Source organism: Erithacus rubecula (assembly GCF_903797595.1).
Source record: "Erithacus rubecula genome assembly, contig: scaffold_612_arrow_ctg1, whole genome shotgun sequence".
Classification (NCBI taxonomy): domain Eukaryota; kingdom Metazoa; phylum Chordata; class Aves; order Passeriformes; family Muscicapidae; genus Erithacus; species Erithacus rubecula.
This window is the reverse complement of record NW_027635726.1, coordinates 47,027-56,346: the sequence shown is the minus strand read 5'-3', so window position 1 is coordinate 56,346 and position 9,320 is coordinate 47,027.

Sequence of the window (9,320 nt, the reverse complement as noted above, 5' to 3'; positions counted from 1 at the left end):
TCTCAAATAGGAAATGGTGACTTTGTTTCTGTGTGCATGGAAGGTTGAAGTCTAGGGTGGGGTAATGAATCTTTTTCTGCTCCCTGACACAGATTTTGGGGACATCTCTCCTGGAGCCATGTGGCAACCCTCTGGGAAGAGGTGACTGAACACCCCACCACTCTCCCATCCATCCAGGGGGGCTGAACAGAGCACCTGAGCTGGGCAGCAGAAATGGCCCATCCCAGGATAACCAGAGTTGCATGAACACCGAGGACTCACTTCAGGTACCTGTGGGTTGGTGTCCCATGACATGTGAGATGCTTTAGGCACTGACATGGAGACTGGTGGGCACGACACGTGGCTCAGAGGAGACTTGTCATGGAGTGGTGGCTGAAGGCAAGACCAGAGATGCCTCCAACATCTCAGTTAATAGGAAAGATCATTTTATAGGTGACACAGAGATCTGAGCTACAACTATGCTCCTATCCAGTGAGGATGGGAACCATGTCGGTCATGAGACTCCAGCTGTGCCTGTTCCAATTCCCTTGCAGGGCAAACAGTCCTGAAACATGAAGGTTTCCAGGGCAAAGCAGCTGTGTGGAGCCCATGGAGAAGCCCCCAGGACCTCTCGACTGATCAGGTCCTGCCTGGCTCCTGCCTCATCCACCACCCAGACCCAGGGGCAGGGCTGCATCCAGGGCAGCAGGGGCTGGGCAGGGAGTAGGGCTGGTGCTCTTTGTTCTCTGATTGTTCCCAGATACCACATGAGGCATTAAAATACTTGGCACGGTGGGGAACACGCGCTCGTGTGTGTGCAAAGCTCAGAGACAGAGACAGGAGCCATCCTAATCTCTGCCTTCCTCTCCTTCCCATGGTGGAGAGGGCATTCCATCAACTCAGGCTAATTCATAAAAGCAAATTAAGTTATGGGCCCCTTTTGCTTCTCAATCCCCTTCTCATTGTACCTGCTAACAGCAGCTTATGCTACACCCAGGGAAGGCCAATAACAAACCCATCTGAGGCTGGCACCCAACCCTTTGTGTGGATGAGCTTAAGAGGGACTCCCGGCAGAGCTGTGCTCAGCTCTTTTTCTCCTGGAGGCAAAACCATCCTCCCAAAGTACACTGCAGCCCTTTTATCCTGGCCCAGAGCCTGGGAACAAGAGACTATTGCTAAACTCAGACAGCCTCTTGAACTAGGGATGCTGCTCCGTGCCATTTCCCCCAAAGGCAGGTTGTGTCAACGCCTTCATTCTTAACAACCTTCCCCCCACTGGATGGCAAAAGTGTGTTTTTGGCATCTGGATGGCAGCATTATAAAGCAAGACAATCTTCTTGCCAGGACAAGGGAGTCAGATGCTATCTGCACTCGAGTCCACAGGGCATGCTGTAGGGCTGTGTCCAGACACCCAGTGCAAGCTTTAGATGTCAGAGTCAGGGTGCCGGGAGGAGCAGCCCAGAGCTCCAGTCAGTTTGCCCCAAGTCTCTGCAATGCCATGCTGCTGGATGGAAAATGCTCCCATGGACACCCTGGATCAGTCAGCACATCTCCATCACATACCAACTGACAGTACCCTAGACATGCTCCTGAGGCACTCCTGCTTTCCCTCAGAAATTGCCTTTGGGATGACGGTGCGGCAACCAAACTCTGAGAAGAAACTCTCCCTGCATGGGAAGGTGGCTCAGTTCAGGAGGTGACCCAATGTTGGGGGTGTAGGATCTTAGAATCACAAAATGCTTTGGCTCGGAAGGGTTAAAGCTCACCTTGTTTGACCCCCTGCCATGGGTAGGGACACCTTCCACTATCCCAAGCTGCTCCAAGCCCTGTCCAGCCTGGCCTTGGACATTGCCAGGGATCCAGGGACAGACACAGCTGCTCTGGGCACCTTGTGCCAGGGCCTGCCCACCCTGCATGCCTTGTCCCCAGTCCCTGTGCAGCTCTCCTGGAGCCCCTTCAGGCCCTGCCAGGGGCTCTGAACTCTCCCTGGAGCCTTCTCTGTGCAGCTGAGCACCCCCAGCTCTGCCAGCCTGGCTCCAGAGCAGAGGGGCTCCAGCCCTGCAGCATCTCCTGCCTCCTCTGCACTGGCTGCAGCAGCTCCACGTCCTTGTGCTGCTGGAGCCCAGGGCAGGAGCAGCTCTGCAGGTGGGGTCTCACCTGAGCACAGGGGCACAGGGGAAAAATCACCTTCCTAGACCTGCTGGAATCTATCCTTCCTTTCTCTACCACCAAGCTTTTCTGGAGGAGCAGGAAGAGGGTGCCTGGGCTAACTCTCACAGGAGTTTTCTCCCTGGTTTTTTTTTTTTTTTCTAGGCCAGCTTGTGTTGCCCCCCTCATAAAGAGCCCTCCAATAGCACCTACTTGTTTCTGACCCCATCACAACCTTCACTTCCAAACCTTCTCTCCAGCTTTCCTGACTTCCCCAGTTCTTATTTCCAGTGCTGGAAGCAGCCATTCCATACTCCAGCCTTTTCAGGCTGGAGTGTGCCTGCTGCAGACAGTCTTCAGAGAACTGAGTTGTTAATCTGTGACCGGATCTGTCGAGCACATGCAAGCCATGATTTTCAGAGCTTATAACTAACTCAAAATTAAACAAACTTTCCTGGAAGTAGCAAATGGCACTTTTTTGACAGCGGGGCCAAATTTCATGCTCTTTCTTCAATAGATGGAGGCTTTTCTCTGTTATTACAATTTCATGGAATTATTCCTTTCAAAACTGGGCAAAACACTGTGCTTTCCCCTCATTCCTGGAAATGGACATAATACTTGGCTGAAGCTTTCCAGAAAACTTCAGCCTAAGGCGGACATCTGGCATGGAATTTTTTTTATATTTTTTTTTCCTAAACAATTAATAGACAAAACTTTTAGCTGAATTACCAGTGTCTTGAGTGCTGGGCTGTGCCATGCTGCTAGCTCTGGATATGCTGAGGATATTGCACTGGCTGTCTAAGTGAAGTTTTAGGGTCTTCTGCTGCAGGAAAAGGTAGGGGAGGGCACAGCCACGAGAGGGAGTGCAGTTCCTTATTCTCCCCACGCAGCACAGCCCTGCTGCTCCTAATCACAGCAGCCCTCTGGCTATGAGCAGCTTTTCAGCTGTGTGTGGGTCTGGGGCTGGGAAGAGTCCCACACGGTGAGAGTGATGGAGAAAATGACAAAGAATCGCGATACGCTTGTGTCACATCTCACAAAGGGCCCACATGAAATGTCAGGCAAGTTCAACACTGGATATCTTGCTTCTGAAACAAAAAAAAAAAAAAAAACAACCAAAAAAACCCAAAACCAAGAAATACCAAAAAACAACAAAAAAACCCCCCAAACCCAGGAGATGGAAAGTTATGAGGAGATTCGAAGAGGTCTTGTTGCTGGATATCTGTAGATTGGATTGAAGCCAAGGATGGATCCTAAAGAGGACACAGGGCACAGAGTGTCTGTCCCAGGTCCTTGCAGCACCAAAGGAAAGGGAAAGAACAAGTCTTGAAATGCCACTTGATAGACAGAAGCAGAATTCAATCCACAACAATCCTGGCCTCCCTGAAGACACAAGAGAGGTGATGGGCCAATTCAGGGGAATCAGAACCTCACATGGTTCCCAGCCCAAGTACTTCTACATGAATGCTGGGGTCAGTCTCATTTTCAAGCTGAAAAACTCAATGTGTCAGAACTGAAATGGAGTTTTTTCAGAGAATCACAGACTGGAAAAGACCTTTTGTCTAGTCCAGCTGCTCCCTCAGCAATGTCAAGTGCCACATCTACAAAGCTTTGAAATCCCTGCTGGGATAAGAACTCCACTACTGCCCTGGACAGCCAGTGCCAATGCCTGACCACCCTTCCAGTGAAGAAATTTTCCCCAATATCCCATTTAAGATCCAATCCATGCTTCACATGGGATGTAGAGGAGATGATACACGCGATTTATTTGCATCCAAGCAACACTGCAATTGCTGTGTGCTCTGGACATGTTTTATGAGGCCAAATATGAAACATGCCATCAGATGGGACCAAGTTATTTTAATATAACACATTATGGCCCATGAGCTGGGCTGTTAAATCCTTCCCCTATGTGCTCATGGCCAGTCCATGTGGCAGAGGAAAATGTCTCTGTAGGATTTGCATGTGTTTAAAACACATTTTACTTCCCAGTAGGAGCATCTCAAGAATTACACAAGGCCAGCAGCTTCTCAACAGATTGGCAACTGGGGCTGCTGGGGGAACAATCTAAAGGAGAGGTATGGGACAATGCTCTTTGTGTCCCTGCTGAGGTTGTCTTTTAGAAAACAGCAGGATGGTCACAGAAGCTCAGCTGAGGGACAGCTGACCATAAAGCCACCATATTTTGGGGAACCCAAAGCCACTTAGTCTTGACAGGCATGGACATGAAAATTTTGCAGGCACTGGACTAACCACAAGAGGGGGATCACAGTGAATGCAAGAGATGCTAAAAACAGTCTGGAAAACATATTGTAGCCCCAGAATTCAAGGGTATGGGTCTTCCTGCTCTGCCCACTTTATCTCCCGTCCACAAAAACACCACTTGATATTTCACTTAAAATTACAAGTGAATGAGAACTACACTTTGTCTGCTGGAAAACAAGGACCATCTCTTTGTACTAAGTATTTCAAATACAGCCTTTGAAAAATGTGTGTTTGCATTGGTCAAAGCACACACATCCTTACCCAGGTTCTCATGTCCTTACAATCAGGCCAGAAAATGAGCTTTATTCTCTTATCCTGTGACTTTTATAATTGATGTACAGTCAAACCCATGAATATCACATATGTGACCACACAGCATTACTGGGGACAGCAGGCACAGGCGTTAGGGTGAGGAGGACACGCTGCTGGGACTCCAGATATCAAATAATCACCATAAGCTGTCGTGAGCTTTGGAAGATGTATAGAGACTGCTGCAGAGCCAAGCAGGATCTGTTTTTTCCCTCTCGAAGGGGTGGCACGCAGACACACTAGTCATGGCAACTGTCATCTGGGGTGCGATCAGCCAGGTTTTTAATTGGCTTGCAGATGTTGTGCCCTGGCTATATATATTATTTTCACTTAAGTTTATGTCAGCAGGAACAAGACTCTACTAAATTTATCCCCTGTGCTCAAGACTAACTGCACAGGCCTTGAAGGGTATTTTTAATAGGAGGTAAACCTCATCCACAAACAGTCTCTCATTTCAGGCCTACAAATGAGATATTTTCCAGTCCAGTTTAACTCCAACCCTGCCCCTTCCTTCCACAAGCCCCAAATGACTGTTTTCTCCTGATTCTTTGGTCACTGTGTAAGTGTGATATCCCTTGGCAGTGCCTACAAAAGAGCTGGGGAGGAATACGATTCCTGCCTATTTGGCTCCTTTTAGGGTTAAAGCCAGGATGAGTTTTGTGCCTAAAGCAACATCCTTCACGCAAATGCCAGTATAACATAAATTGTGCCGGGCTCTGAGGAGAAGCAAATGTCAAAAATTAAGTTATTCTTCTGTTTGACTCACAAATCCAAGTAGCATGCAAATAAAGAGGAGCCATCTGTTCAATCCCTGGGCCATTTGAAGTTAAGCATCCAGTGCCAGCTCCCAGTTACATCAGGTCAGCCCTGCTGGCTGGCCTCCACAGGACGTGCTCAGCCTTGCCCAGGACCGCCTGTCACCGCACAGCTCTCCGTAACCCTTCCTGCTCCTCCAGAGCTCAGCTGGAATTCTGTCACTGCATTTGGTTTAGGAGCCCAGAGAAAAAGAGCAGCATCCTCAGGAGGATTAATGACCTCAAAGAATTGAGATTTAAATTAGATATTCGTAAGAAATTCCTGACTGTGAGGAAGGTGAGACCCTGGCACAGGTTGCCCAGAGCAGCTGTGGCTGTCCCATCCCTGGAAGTGTCCAAGGCCAGGTTGGACAGGGCTTGGAGCAACCTGGGATAGTGGAAGGAGTCCCTGCACATGGGGCATGGGTGTGAATGACATGAGCTTTAAGGTCCCTCCCAGTCTAAATTACTCTGTGATTCTGTGATATGGTCAACATGCCAGGGTTTCTGTCCCACTGCTGCCACCCTTCCTCTGTGCAGCCTTCTTCTCAGCCTAAGCAGACTGATTCCAGGGTCTTCCAACTCCCACCTCTTGTCTAAGAACCCACCTAAATGTACAAAAACCCCAGTGAAGCTCCAGGGAACCAAAGGGGAGTCAGTTGGGTGTCAGTGCAAGGAGAGAACAGGGAGCAACAGTGAAGGAACACTCCCTGAGTCCTCAGTGTATAAATAAAGAATCCTACCAAGCTTTGTCACTTGTTGAAGAGGCAGCTCCAGACAAATATCAGTGATAAGGTTATTGAAGTCAGCAAACAACTTGCAGTGGTAAGAGGAGGATCTCTGGATTCCTTGGCTGGATCCCTCACTGGAGTAGGAGCACCTGGGTGGGCAGTTCACTCAGAAGCACCATGGTGTATCTGCAATGGATGTGACAATACTAATACAGAGTTTTATACACTTTCAGCATGCCACTTTTTTCATTTTGGAACCGAATGAGGGCCTGATCCTCACAGATGCTGGAAGTCAGGAGCAAGGTTCCTTTCTCCTGCAATGTGGAGTGGGTTGCCACAGTATGTGCTTCCCAAGCCACAGGTTTCCTGTCAGAGAACAACAGAATCATTCAGACCATTGAGTGCAAACATTTCCCCAGCACTGCCAAGGCCATCACTGACCCATGTCCCCAAATCCACATGGCTTTCAAATTCCTCCAGGAATGGGGACTCCATCACTGCCCTGAGAAGCAGTGCCAGGGCTGGACAACCCTTCCAGTGAAAAAATTTTCTCTAATATTCAAACCAAATGTCCCCTGGTGCAACTTAAGACTGTTCCCTCTCCTCCTGTCCCTGTTCCCTGGGATAAGATCCCAAATCCCCCTGGCTGTCCCCTCCTGTCAGGAGCTGTGCAGAGCTACAAGGTCCCCCCAAGCCTCCTTTTCTCCAGGCTGAGCCCCTTCCCAGCTCCCTCAGCCATCCAAGTGCCTGCAGCTGGACTGAGCTGTATCATACTCTGCTTGATGCAGGCTGGACCTAATCCAGAGTGAGAGTGCCTTGATCCTGGCAAGAGCCCCATGCGTGCTTTGGTGCCACCCCTCCAGCGTCTGGACTTAGGGAAATCCCTAAAAGGGCCTTGAAGGCTTTGGGAGCTGGGATGGAGAGCAGATGCAGACATGCTGAAGCAACCATGACACACTTGCTGAGAGGGAGCACCAGGAGCTAACTGGGGAGCTTTTACAATGTGAGTCACTCGACGAGCCCCATCTCATGGCATGCTAAGCAGTATGAATCAAAGACTGAAAATGCAGGGCATGTCTTGCCCTACAGAAACACCATCAACCACTTTACTTTTTAAGTAATGATTTGCTATTGATTATGTGCATGAAGATGAGGTAGCTCCCTACCTCTCCTGCCAATTTCCACACTCAATTACATTACAAACGGGTGCCGGAGTTGAGCCATTTCTAACAGAGCTGAGTTACTGCTCTCAGGAGGGGATAAACGTGATGCATCAGAAATCTGTTGGGAAATTCCTGAGAGTACTTGACCACAGACCTCCTTAAGTACAAGTGGAACAAACATGGCAGTAAGAGAGAGGTGCCCACATCTTCCTGACAAGCCAAGTCCTACAGACACAAGACAGCCAGGTGTGCCTTGGAGAGCTAGGAAGGGAATGTGGTCTAGGAACAGTGGGTTTATGGTTCCCAGATGAATGTGGGGCATTGAGGTTCAGTGATCCTTCCTGCACAGGCAGGGATGTAGTCCCATTGGATCTGAAGAGAAAACTCAGGGACAGGTTCTGGTAAAAAGGAACTATCAAGCATCCCAGGCAAGGTGAGGGCAGAAACTGGATTCAGGGTCCACTTGGAAACAGCAGGAGTAAGAATGAAAACAAGGTGACAACATGAGCATGATGCTCACGCAAGACATGGAACCCCAGGCAGGACTACAACCAAGTACTATAACAACACAGCTCAGAAATGTGCCCAGAGCCTAATTAGAGCCTCTGGACTAATGAGTGGTGGGTGCATGGGTGGAGATGAAGTTGGTCAGAGTAATTAATACCAATTAACGCACTTAGGACCATGAAAACAACCAAATACAAAGTGGAGCAGGAAAAGTTATATTCCTATTTCATCCATATCCAATCTCACACTAAGAACTTCCCCGGTTTCATCCCATTTCGTTTGCCTGTGGCTGGGCAGGAGGAGAAAACAACCACAAGCAGACACAAGCATCACTTTCTGTCTTGTGACACCTCCATCCAAAGCTCCCATGCCTCCCAGCCCCTCGCCTGCTGTGCTGGTGAGTGTTTGCCAGACAAAGGCACGAGGGAATCCTTAGGACATGTCAGTCTTGTGTCACTCACTCTCTCCAAGGTGCTTTTGGCTGCAGTGGGTTCGGACGCTTGATTCCACCTCGGTGTGTTTTTGAGGGCAGGAGATGTAGAGGGGAGATCAGGCAGCAGCATCACGTTGTTCCTGTCAGTGTGTTTTACACAAGCTTGTTGTTTTAAAAATAATCAGGTGCTAGGTCTGGATCTAGAGAATGAGAAGAAGCTTAGGAGTGTTTTTTAGGAGGCAGAGAGGGGGCAGAAAATCCCCTCTGCCCCTTATGGAGAACTTTGTAGCTGGATGTTATCCTTTCTCTGGATGAAGAAGATTCCAAATCCTGCCTCTACCTTTTGTTAGGAACATTCCTCTACCAGCAAACTCATAGCAGCTGCTCCTACTGCTCCTAATTTAAACCTTTTACATCTAAAAACACACTACTAGTGATGGATTTTGACTGAAACTGAGGACTTTTGATTAATTAAGGCATTCAGAATCAGATCCCAGCTTGGATCAGCTGTTAGCAATAGTTTTACTGGATATTAGAGCAGAGATCCCTGGCTGGATTCCTGTGCTGAGCTCCTCCACCTGAAATAGAGGGATTGCAGAACAACAATCTCCAAGGGAACATCCTGTTTCACTGGAAACATTTGATGAGAATCTTAAAAAATAGAGTGCAAGTACGTTGGAAATGTTCTAAATGCACACAGGGAGGCTCTCCTTGAGTAGCTGATATTGAGGGGGAAGCCTCAACTGCTCCGAGTTTAAGCTGACAATGTTGTTCCGTGACTCAGCATAGTGCTGACTGCACTCAGGGATCCAGTGGGAAAGCACGGGAGCCTGATGACAGGGTAGGATAGCAGATGAAATAAAAACAAATTGTGATTGCTGGCTATGTCTGACTTAAAAAAAAAAAATAAAAAAGAAACAAAAAAGGAAGACAAAAATCCTGAATTTCCGAAACACCCTGCCAAAGAAAACTGCCAAAAAGAAAAAAAATG